The sequence below is a fragment of the Equus przewalskii genome, chromosome 18 (assembly GCF_037783145.1).
Source record: "Equus przewalskii isolate Varuska chromosome 18, EquPr2, whole genome shotgun sequence".
NCBI lineage: Eukaryota > Metazoa > Chordata > Mammalia > Perissodactyla > Equidae > Equus > Equus przewalskii.
This window is the reverse complement of record NC_091848.1, coordinates 56923920-56936477: the sequence shown is the minus strand read 5'-3', so window position 1 is coordinate 56936477 and position 12558 is coordinate 56923920. Positions and strand designations below refer to the sequence as shown.

The 12558-nt window shown below is 39.0% G+C and overlaps 2 protein-coding genes across 3 annotated transcripts in view; one reads left to right on the top strand and one right to left on the bottom strand.

Moving 5' to 3' along the window:
• The window catches only part of CMSS1 (cms1 ribosomal small subunit homolog), a 361629-nt gene that overhangs the window by 219453 nt on the left and 129618 nt on the right, over positions 1-12558 (top strand). The gene's annotated exons all lie outside the window — the stretch shown is intronic.
• The window catches only part of FILIP1L (filamin A interacting protein 1 like), a 297201-nt gene that overhangs the window by 215148 nt on the left and 69495 nt on the right, over positions 1-12558 (bottom strand). For both annotated transcript variants that reach the window (XM_070582088.1, XM_070582087.1), the window contains one exon: positions 2195-2282. The gene's annotated coding sequence lies outside the window, so the exon portion shown is untranslated. The remainder of the gene's footprint in view (positions 1-2194; positions 2283-12558) is intronic.

Sequence of the window (12558 nt, the reverse complement as noted above, 5' to 3'; positions counted from 1 at the left end):
TCCAGGAACTCAGGGAGGAAAAAAGCTGCAGCCAGGAGACAACCAGGTGCTAATGCTCCACTTGTCTGGAGAGGGTACATGCTCATGGCAGCAGTGGGAAGCTGTTTGGTCTGTATTTATTTACAGTATGCAGGCGGCAGAATGTTAGCATTCTGGTTGTACCCGGACGTGATGGAAATAATTCACTAGCATTTTCACACTAGTCTTAGTAAGGAATGCACCTTTTGAATCACCATTGGTTAAAAGGTTTTCATTTAGGTCCAATAACCCCAAAAGATTCTTTCTGTTGCCTAAATATTGGAGAAAATGATTTGAGACCTCAAATCCCATCTGAATTGACTGCTCTTGGTCACTTAAGTGTATTTCTTTATCAGTAAAACTGAGCAGACACATATTTTTTGAAATTTGACGGACGATAATCTTGCTATTTAGGTGAGACGGTGAGCTCAGATTTATGGTGGAGAAACCCTGATAATTCGAAACAGACTTTCTTGAAACAATGTTGATAAAGAATATCAGTGTCAGTTTTCCTAATGGGAAGGAGGGACGTGCTTTATAAGCCAAGATTTTCTGTTAAATAAGCAGCCTCAGGAGAATGTCCACTCTTGTCAGTGAGCGGTATATACATATTTATATCTGTTTGAGGTGTTTTTCCCCCAGAGTAGGATATCTCAATAACTGCTGTTTTCCCATTTTAATATTTTGACTATCAGTTATTTAAGTATCAGGAAACAACTTGGGATGTCAAGAAAAAGCTATCTTCATATATTTCTTCAGCAAAATGCTACAGTTTGTCTTTCTCCACATAGCTCCAAGACCTATTTATCTTGTTTTATTTTATCTTTTAGGGGTTACTCTGATGTCATAAATATATATTCAAGATGACTATCCAAATTATTTGTTTCAAGTTAATGCTTTCCAAGATGATTAGACTAGTTAGTGGTTTGACGGTGAAAACCATGGCCATTTTCAAGTCCCTTAGACCAAATGTATTGAAAAAATTAAATTCATAAATGAATGAGCATTTTATAAGAATTTTTTTTCTTAAACTTTAAATGAAGAGGCATTCACAGGAACCTTATACTACTGTCTGGTTCTTGGTAATTCAAACACCTTAACTTTTTTTCACCCCACCCAACTAATAAAGAAATTGAGCCATAGAGGAGGCAGAAACTTTTTCCATTCGGGTAAGGGAGTATTTCTTGATTGCCTTTAAATTGTTTTATTATTATGCAAAATATAGAGAAAAGTGGAGAAAAAAGAACTCCCGTGACAGCTGCAGCAGATTAACTTATGGCCTCCTTTGTTACATCCGTATTCCTTTCCCCCACACTGGATTCTTGGGAAACAGATCCCAGACATCATATAATTCCTGTGGATTGCCTATTGTGTGATTTGAACTTTGTTGGGCTTTGAGCATAAAAAAATGAATGAGACATGCTACTTGTTCTCAGAGATCTCATCAAATCCATCTAGCATAATAATGTTTCGTAGTCAGTGTAATTATATTGTAAGTTCATTGTAACAGACCCAAACACTAAAACTCCTGAACCAGATTTCAACGTAGCAGAAACCTAATATAAAAGGAATAATTTAATAATGTGAGTCCCTGGGACCAATTTTATGAAGACCTTTTAAAGCATAAAAAACTTCCTAGTTCCACTTGCCACAAGCGTCTGAAGCAGAGACACCCAGTAGCAATGAGCACACATAGCAACTACATTTTGGCTTCTAAATCTCCTTTCTCACTAAAAGGAACCAGTGCTCCTTGGAAAAATGGCTGACTTTAGGGCCACTGGAGGAAAAACAAGATGAACCTTGGAACATTTTTTCGTGCCAAGATGTTAGGAAGTGCTCAAAAAGTGATGGAGACATGTCAAAAGGAGACAGGAACCAGCTTGAAAGGACTCCCATTGGCCAAATCTGGGACATCTTGAGGAAGAAAGTAACCATTAATAATAATAGAATACAACTCATTGAATAAAATAAGAATTCTTGAGTAAGTTCATAGTCATAATAAATACAGGCATACCTCGGCGAAATTGATTCTAAACCACTGCAGTAAAGCAAATATCACGATAAAGCAAGTCACACAAACTTTTTGATTTCTCAGTGTATATAAAAGTTGTGTTTACACTGTGCTGTAGTTTATTAAGTGTGCGGTAGCATTATGTCTAAAAAACAATGTACATACCTTAATTTAAAAATGCTTTACATCATCTGAGCCTTCGGTGAATCATAATCTTTTTCGTGGTGGAGGGTCGGGTAAAAAAACTCAATATCTGAAAAGCACAGTAAAATGAGATATACCTGTAAATAGATACTACGTGCATAAGAAGGAAAAGCATTTTTACAGTAGAATGCCAATTAATAAACATGGAATGAATGATAGATTAGAAATCACCATTTTGCAACCATCACAATTACATTGATTCAGGCAAGAAGTATCAATGGATTCTAAAACTAGAGAGTGAAAGTTAGTGAAGAACAGGATACTTATATATTTCAAAGAATCTCTCCACAAGTTACTTATTAATAGCCATGGGAAATGGTGGCTTTTGAGAGGAGAAGCCTGGTAGCAACACCTTAACCAAGTGATCAAAATTATGTTCACCAATAACAGAACAAACTGACATCAGTGCGTCTTGATGTTATGTATTGAGAAAGACATCTGAGATATTCTTGCCCCCCAAAATGCATAATTAATTTAATAGTAAGGAAATATCAGACAAGCCCAAACTAAAAGATACTCTTCAAAAATGTCAGTGTCCTGAAACACAAAGAAAAGCTGAGGAGCTATTTCGGATTATAAAAACTCAAAGAGATATGAAAACTGAACATGTGTGTGATCCTGGTTTGGATCCTGGACTAGGAAAAAGATATTACAGAAGAATATTATTGGGACAATTGGAAAATTTGAGTAACGTCTGTGGATTAAACAATAATATTGTGACTTTGTAAGTTTCCTGATTTTGACCACTGTACCATCATTAGGTATGTGATAATCTTTGTTTTTAGGAAATATACATTGAACTATTTAAGGGCAAAAGGATATGATGCCTGCAGCTTCATCACATGGCTTAGAAAAACAGTGTATATGTAGAAAGACAATAAAATATAAAAGCAAAATTTTAATAATTGGTGAATCTCAGTGGAGCATAGAAGAGTTTTTTGTGCTATTCTCAGAACTTTTAAGTTTGAAGTTAATTCAAAATTTAAAAAAATTTTTTAATAAAATTTAAAATGCTAAAACAAAGCAAATACACACATGCATACATACACACACGCACAGTTATCGTCACTTTCAATAAAGCCAACTCAAAATATAAAAATCTGAAAATTGGGCCAACCCCATGGCCGAGTGGTTAAGTTCACACACTCTGCTTCAGCAGCCCAGGTTTTTGCCGGTTCGGATCCTGGGCGCAGACCTAGCACTGCTCATCAAGCCGTGCTGAGGCAGCGTCCCACACAGCACAACCAGAAGGACCTACAACTAGAATATACAACTAGGTACTGGGGAGCTTTGGGGAGAGGAAGAAGAAGAAAATTAAAAAAAAGTTGGCAACAGATGTTAGCTCAGGTGCCAATCTTTAAAAAGAAAAAAGATCTGAAAATTATACTCAAAAATAAACTGAAGAATATAATTTTTTTCTCCCAATAAATTTGCTACAGAAATGTTTTAAATAGGAATCTTCATGTTACACTTATAAAATTTATAAAAATTTAATGAACATAGAAACACAGTTTCCCAAAGCCCCACCACCTGTAGTTGAGGCAACCCTGCAATTGATTCCTTCCTGGCGTGGTAATAGTTGCTGTGTCCGTCTGGCTTGCTTTGGAAAGCTCCTTGCATAGAGCTGTGTATGAGTGCATGCTTAAATATTTTTGGAGAAAATGATGTGATGATAACCTGCCCGAAACACAGCGTAAGACCTTTGCAGATCTGAGGCTCTACTTCAGATTTCTCTCTTCCTATTACCTGAGTAGTCTTCGAGGCCATGTGAAGCCAGATTTTACGAGCTCTGCTCCTTCTGCTAGCTGGCTCTGAACCTCTTGGATTTTTCTTTTTATCTCTTTTCTTCTCATTGAAATATAACTTTTACAGGAATAATAAGAATAGTAATGAAGTAATTAGTCCATTATTTTAAGCCTATCCAAAATATATTGCTTTACTAATCACGAAAAAGAGTAAGATGTTCCATTATCCAAAAGCTGATTAGCCAACACCCCATTTTGCCTCTTTTTCTTTTTTTACCATTTTGCTGCTCATAGAGAATTGGAGTAGGAAGTGGAAACAAGCAGAACTAGTCCTTCAAATGTAGTTTCTTATAAATGATTTGTTTTTATTTTATTTTATTTTTGAGGAAGATTAGCCCTGAGCTAACTACTGCCAATCCTCCTCTTTTTGCTGAGGAAGGCTGGCCCTGAGCTAACATCCGTGTCCATCTTCCTCTACTTTATACGTGGGATGCCTGCCACAGCATGGTGTGCCAAGCAGTGCCATGTCCGCACCCAGGATCCGAACTGGTGAACCCCGGGACGCCAAAGCGGAACGGGCACCCTTAACCACTGCACCACCAGGCTGGCCCCAGTTTTAATTTTAAAATTAACAGACATGTGTCTGTAATAGCAAAAGATTGGAAATAACTGATCCATAGGGACCGTTTAATGCTGGTGGAATACTATGCTTCCAGAAACACAGACTGGAAAGGTCTTTATGTGTTGCTACAGAAAGATCCCCAGCATGTATTGTTAAGTCCAAAAAGGGCAGTACAGAACAGACCATAGTGAATGCTACTATTTGCATGGAATAAAAGGAGGAAAGAATATATTTGTACACACACAGACACACATATTTGCCTGCATGTGTATAAAATATCTCTGAAAAGATATACACACACACAAAATCGTTTGCCTGAGGAGATGAGATTTGGTGTTAGGGCACAGGTTCATTAATTTCAGCATTAATAGATGTTGAAAAATGCTTATAGAAGAAAATAGGAAATTATACTTTTCACCACTCTTTTATTACTATAGAAATTACTGTTGTATGGTGATAGTTCATCAAACACAGAGATACTTCAAGACCTTTCACTGTGATGATGAAAACCACTATGCATTTCATCTGATTCACTTAGACTGGTTCACTTATTAACTTGATCTCAAAAAACTGATCAACATTTTTTCATAAGTGTTCTTGGTCACAGGAGTACATCCAGTAAATGAATGAACGAATACAAGACTCACCTTGTATTAAAGAGCTGAAAAGTATAAAGCTGATTTCAGTGGAGTTCTACAAAAATATCAACTTGGCTTAATACCATGTGAGAAGTAAAAGGGTAAACTTATTTCAAATTAGGTAGTGTAGGATTCAGTATTCTTATAATATGTAGAATACCAGGAATTTCTCAGGAAACCCAGAAACCAAATAAGACCTAGGAAATTTTTAGGAATCCAATAGAATCTAGAAGAGCATCCTCCCTGGAGTTGATATTTTAATATAGCACCAATTTTTTTTCGGCTAAGATCTCATACATCCCTTAAACAGGATATTAAGTGGCACATAGTAATTTTTTCCCCTAGTCGTTCTCTTTATAGTTAACAACTTTGTTTTATCAGTCCACCTCCCTTTTATAAGTGGATAAATAGAATCACTCCAAGCTGTCTGAATACTCCTTTTTCTTCCTGCATCTGCCAAAGTCAGTGAGAAGTAAGAACCTAAGACAGTCTCTGGAACAGGTAACTGTCTTCTACAGCTTACAAAGGTAAAATTCAACATAGAGAAATTCTTCTCTTGTAGCTTATTTGCATATTTCATGGTTCTCCCTTTTTCTAAAAAAAGAAATCATTATTCAAGTAAAAAGTACTCATTTAGCCCATAAGTGGTATATTAAAGCTCTCTCCACTGAGAATTCTTTGTGTAGTTCCAGTTAATAGGACTGCATTTTTATGGAGGAGAGCACACAGATGCGACAGTGGTTTTGGAAACAACTTAGGGAGCATCGAGGAACATCTGCCCATTTTCTCAGCAGCCTGAATAAGTAAGTAGTGATTTGTACAGCCTTCTCTGCATCTGTTCTTTCCCCCATTCCTTTTTTTCAGCACATCTAGATGATTAATAAACTGAACAATCTATGTATGCATTCTGACGGCCATGGGGACTGCGACAGTTGACAATACACACATCACCCAATGCTGGTGTCATGAAACACCTCATTGGATGCCTGATACTAGGGAAGCTGTGGCATTTTGAGAGGTTCGTGCTGAGAGCTGTTTGAGACTCTTTTCTCATCATAGTCAAGTTGATATTTTCTCAGGTCATATTATCAGGGGCTGAGTAGATACCCCCTTGAGTCTGGATTATGCATTTAAAGAAATGAGTTCTTTGCCTTAGGGAAGAGAGTTTAGTCTTATTGTCTTAAAAAGTAAAAAGACAGGGGCCGGCCACAGCCGAGTAGTTAAGTTCGTGCGCTCAGCTGCGGCGGCCCTGAGTATTGCTGGTTTGGATCCTGGGCGCGGACATGGCACCACTCATCAGGCCACGTTGAGGCAGTGTCCCACATGCCACAATGAGAAGGACACACAACTAAGATATACAACTATATACTGGGGTGATTTGGGGAGAAAAAGCAGAAAAGGAAAAGAAAAGAGGTTGGCAACAGTTGTTAGCTCAGGTGCCAATCTTTAAAAAAAAAAAAAACTAAAAAGACAGTTTTCATAACCATTCATTCATTCCACTACGAATTTTGCTGGAAGAGCACTTCTGAAGCATGTCTCTACTGCCAACTCCCAAGTTGCACGGTTCCCAAAGCTGAGTCTGTGTGACCTGCTACATTTTCTGTAACGGCTGGTTGTGATCACAGAAGGGTGATTGCCAAGGTTTTATTTCAACTCAGATATAACTAAATGTAAGAAATCACTTACTGACACCTTTATTCTGCTTGCTCCACCCTAAATCACCATTTTGGGAAAAAGTTATAGGATCTGCAATATGGTCTGCCTGTGTTCCAAGTTAATTTTGAGAATGGCTTTTTATGTCTGGTTTACAGTCTCTTTAGAAAGGCAGAATTATGATGGAAACACTGTGACATCCTAAGCTGTAACAAATGAGCTGTTCTTGAAGATAAATGTAACTTCATGTCTATAAAGCTAAATATTTATTTTCCAGATGATTTAGGGTATCTTTGTTCCTTTCCACACTGGGCTTTTTCTTTCTGTGCATCCCTTCATCTCCAAGCTACTTTTTTGTAGCTCTGTTATATCAGTGTTTTGTGATGTTACAGAAAAGCAAAGAGTGTGAGGTCAAATTTTCCATTACATACCTCTACAGGAATGCCAGGGAACCTAGCCAAACTAAGTCTACAAAAAATAAAAATTACAGGAAAGATGATTCATTAATCAACAATTGCTTACCAAAAAATGGACTTTGTTGTATGTATTTGGTTTGGGAGCAGGGAATGAGTGCGCACAGCCCAGCTATGGGGTGAAATGGTTATTTTATACCTACATGGCTTGGCTTTAGATCTATTAAGAATCTTTTAAACTGTAAAATTCAGGGAAAGAATAACTCACTTTGTGCCTTGATTTCTCTCAACTTTTTCTTCTTTCAAAATGAAAGTATATCATACGCTGACTCCAGCTACAATTTGATTTGAAAATAATGGCAGCGGAAAGATAGGATAGAAAGACTTGGCCTGCAGCTCATGAACTGTGAGGACGTGAGCCATTCCTTCCTCTCTCTGTTACATGATCTTTGTCATTTCCTCTTCCTGTAACATATGTCTCCTTCTGCATCCCTTTCTCTTTGTTTTGCCATAAGTTCAGGATCTTGGTCCCTCCCTAAAACATTGTCAGATCAATCGAAATGCTAGACTTTTGTCTTTAAAGTTATTATTAAATATTAAAGAATCTGAAAAGGACAAAAATTATAACCCTGGAGGAAAAAAATTGTCACCGAAATTAGAAAGAACCCCAGCTCCTAAACAAACAGAATTATTGATCACAGAACTTAGTACTGTAAATGTCAAACTCAATGTGAAGGTTCATTTTTTTGTATTCCAATGAGAAAACCAGTAGCAAAGGCACTTGGTTCTGTGAGCAGCCAATAATAGATACTGTGAGCTCTATTATCTAATGTTTTATTAGCCAGCCCCAAGCACCATCAAACAATGAAATGTTCAAAACAGTGACCCAGAGTGCTACAAGATCCTGAACACCTTCTGATTCATCGAAGAAAGTTGATGTAAGCGTCCTGTATCATTTTACTAGTAAGTGTATTTTATTTTAATTCTTTGAAAATTTGTACTCCATGTGGTTCAGACATTGTTAACCAGAGTACATGTTGGACGTTACTGAATTTAATGAAGACTTTTGTTGCCTTTTATGGAGAACTTGAGGAGGAAACGGAGAACAGGTTTTTTTTTTCTTTTGCCAAAAAGCTGATAACCCGGGGCTGGCCCCGTGGCCGAGTGGTTAAGTTCACGCATTCCGGTGCAGGCGGCCCAGTGTTTCGTTGGTTCGAATCCTGGGCGCGGACATGGCGCTGCTCATCAAGCCACGCTGAGGCAGCGTCCCACATGCTACAACTAGAAGGACCACAACGAAGAATATACAACTATGTACTGGGGGCTTTGGGGAGAAAAAGGAAAAAATAAAATCTTTAAAAAAAAAAATTTAAAAAAAAAAAAAAAGCTGATAACCCAATTGTTATTACCATTTCAACCACAGAAGGGGACAGCAACCAAGAAATAAACTTTTTAAAGTTCCTGATAACTGAGTGTTTCTTGTGAGAAGGTGAGACAGTTTGAGAAAAGAAATGGATTGAAGGAGAGGAGCAAAGCCAAAGTTCCCAGACCTTGACAAGGAGGGCAGCTGTCGCAAGTCCACATTCATCGTGGAAAATGTGAAGTCCTGCACTCTTGTAGAGGAAAACTTGACTGCATGAACAGAACTAGACAGATAAGGGCCTAATGTAGCCTGTGCTGGTCGGACCTTTCTGTGCTCATCTCTTCTCACCTCCATCTGAGGGTCTTGACAGACCACCCAGCAGAGAATGTTTTTAGAATAATACTGATGGAGGTAAACATCATAGGTCTCAGATGGAAAAGAATTACTCCCCAGTCCTCAAAGCTCAGATGCTTTTTTCAGACATTTCCAATAGTCCATTCTTTACCCCATTCTTCCTTATCTGCACTGTACCCTACACACATATGTGCGTGCATACACATACATAGGAGGAAGGAGAGGAGAAATAGATATGCAGAAAACCACATCCAGTAAGTTTTCTTCCCCCTTAAAAGGTTATATTTTGCCTTTTCAAAATCTCTCTGCCTTTGTTCTTTTCAGCTATATTAAAGATTTGTTTTCTTGGTTTTTAAATCTCATTTTGCTCAGGCTTATAGCAACTTAGCAATCTCTAATGTCTGCTTCCTCTCATCCATGCTCTCATTTCCTTATTATGACTACTCATGCTGTCCAGTAGATGGTTCTCATGTCACGTATACCAAAGGAGACAGGTTCTTCCCGATCCCATCACACTACCAGACCCCATGCCTTTCAGCTATGTAACCATCCATCTGTCTATCCATTCATCCATCCATTTGAGTCAGTAAGGACTTTGAGACTTGGGAAATTTACGTCTCTGAAATTGATAATGATATGTTGAATTTATAAAGAACTCTTTTCTGCTTTGCGAGATTTTCAAAGAGAATATGCTTTAGTACAAAACATTTGAGTTCAAATCCTGTGACCTTGAGCAAGTTACATGACTTATTTAACAAATATTGGTTGAGCATTTTCTGCATGCCAGGCATTGTGCTAGGCATGACGGATACAGTTGTTTGTAGGACAGGCATGGTCTTTCACTTCATTGAGTTTATATTCTAGTTGGGAAAACCAAAGGAAAACAAACACTTAAATAAGTATTTCAATCGTCGTAAATATAAAGAGGAAGAAACTGGGAAATCACTGATTGAAAGGAACAGGGAAGACGATTTTGTGGAACAATATTTAAGCCGAGGCTCAAAGAATAGATAGGAGTTAGCCAAACAAAGAGGGAGTGTTGGCGCATCATGGCTGAAGGGCAGCCTGTGCCAAGAACCAAAGTCAAGAAGGAACTTGGTGCAGAAGAGGAAAGAGAAAAGACAAGCTAGATGAGCCCAACAATGAGAGGAAATAGAATGATACACAAGTAGGGAGTAAAGATTAAGCAGGGCGTTGTAGGCACTGGTCAGAATTTTGATCTTTTCTAATAGCAATAAGTAGCCATTGAAAGTTTTTTTGTGGGAGAAAAACATGATCATATCCATGTTTGAATCATTCTGATCCTTGTATCTCATCACACAGTGGATTGGAGAAGTGCAAGAAGGACCAGTGAGGCTGATGCCACTTTCCAGATGATGGATTATGGCAGCAGTCAATGGAGAAAAATGGATGGATTCAAGACAGATTTAGGAGGTAGAGTTTACACGACTTGGTGGCCTTGTAGATTGGTGGCATTGCAGAAGAGGAGAGTGTCAATGATGACTTTCAGTTTTCTGACATGAGGTGCTGTTTCCTGATGTGAGAACTTCTGGAGGAGAACCTAGCCTGGGTGTGGGGTGGGATGGGGGGCAGGAGTAGATCTCAAGTTCAGTTTTGGACATGTTTGATCCAAGATGCTTGTGATTCATTCAAGCGGAAATGTCATGCAGGTATTTGTAAAGACAAGTTTGGAGCTCAGAAGAGATGTCTAGGCTGGAGATACAGATTGGCTAACGACTTACAGATGATATTTAACGCCATGAATATGGATGAGATTACCTAGGAAGAGAGCATGTTTCCAGAAGAGGGCCCAGGATGCCTCTCGTGGTCTGAGTTGTCTCATCTCTAATGTGAGCGTAATGGTCTCTGCACAAGGAGGTAGAGAGGCATGCATACAGCACAGAACCCTGTGTTCAGTTCAGAGCGGGCACTCAGTATATGGTAGTTGCTATTATTACCGTGTCTGATAAAAATCTCACAGCCTCTTTCTCAGGAATGAGTTGGCACCCATTGACAGAGAGGAGAGTGGAGATGAGTGAATGAGAGGCCAGCCCTGTGGCTGAGTGGTTAAGTTCACGCGCTCAGCTTCGACAGCCCAGGGTTTTGCAGGTTCGGATCCTGGGCACGGACACGGCACTGCTCATCAGGCCACCTGAGGTGGCGTCCCACATAGCATAACCAGAGGCACTCACAACTAGAATATAAAACTATATACTGTTTTATACTATACTAGGGGCCTTTGGGGAGAAGAGCAAAAAAAAAAGTGAATGAATGCCTGAAGAAGAAATGAACATGAATCCAAAAGGATATGTCTGTACAAATTGAGATTGGAATATTAGCTTTTATTATGCCAATGTGTTACAATTTTTTTTCATATTTTTATTTTCTAGGCAGCTCTCCTTTTGCAAACAAGCTCCTATAATTCTCACCTGAGAAATCAAGGGTCTTCATTTTTCTTAAATGGGCCTTTTGTCCATTTAAGAAATGGACAAAATGAATGACTCCTCAGGCTGCCACCGGGTTCATCATCTTGGCAGGTTCTCATCGTTGTTCCTACAATCACTGATGGATTTGTAAAGAAATATCTAAATGTTCTTTTGGTAACATTATTTTTAGGAAGGCGAAGCCTTTCCATTTCCAGACAGCAGCTTCGTTGTGAATGTGGGGAGACCACAGAGCTGTAACACGTTGCACATGTCGACAAGGCGTCTGGGCTTCTTGGCATTACTAATGATGATAGTGCTCCTGCTTGGTGCAGGCAGACTCTCCCTGCAGCTGGTGTCCTTTTTGCACAGGGATGAGGTCATTTGGTAGGGAGGGGGGAGACGGAGCTGGGGAGGATGAGGGAAGAGACGGGGAAGAAGCTGTCATGTCTGCATTCTTGGTGGAGAAATAGAAACATATTTGCCACATGCTCCCTTTGTTTATTTTTTAAGAAGAAGGAATGGAGAGGCAAAGGGAGGGTAAGGACGGTGGCATGGTGACAGCTTGGTTTTCCCCCAAAGCTGCACAGTTATCATTATTCACAGTAAGCAGCTAATCAGACCTCCAAGGCCCTGATAGCCCTATGAATCTATTCTCTAGAATATTTGAAACTGCTGGGGCAGGACATTTCAGCAATTTAGATCCCATAACTACTTCACAGTCTTATAAAAGCCTAATTCTAGACAGCCCACTCTTCCTTCTGCCTCACACGTGTCTAAAAGAAATTCAGAAATGTTGTTCCTTTGGCAATGCAGTTAAAGGCATCATCAGATCGTTCTTCATCTACTTCTCACTGTCATCACCAAGAACAAACAGCCTTTTTTTAGTTTACCAGTAGTAGTCCAACTGGTGCACCAGAGCTTTATTTGTAGATCTTGTATACAGTAAGACTGCAATGTCCCCAGGGTGTGGAGTTGTTGTTACAATTGGTTGTTGAGGGTTTTTTTGAGGGGAGGGCTTAGTGAAAGGGGTCACTTTGGCATCCCAGGGAGAGACTTGGCCTGGGCACAACCAGCCAGTCACAATCAACCATTTGGCCGTATGTGCTTAAGG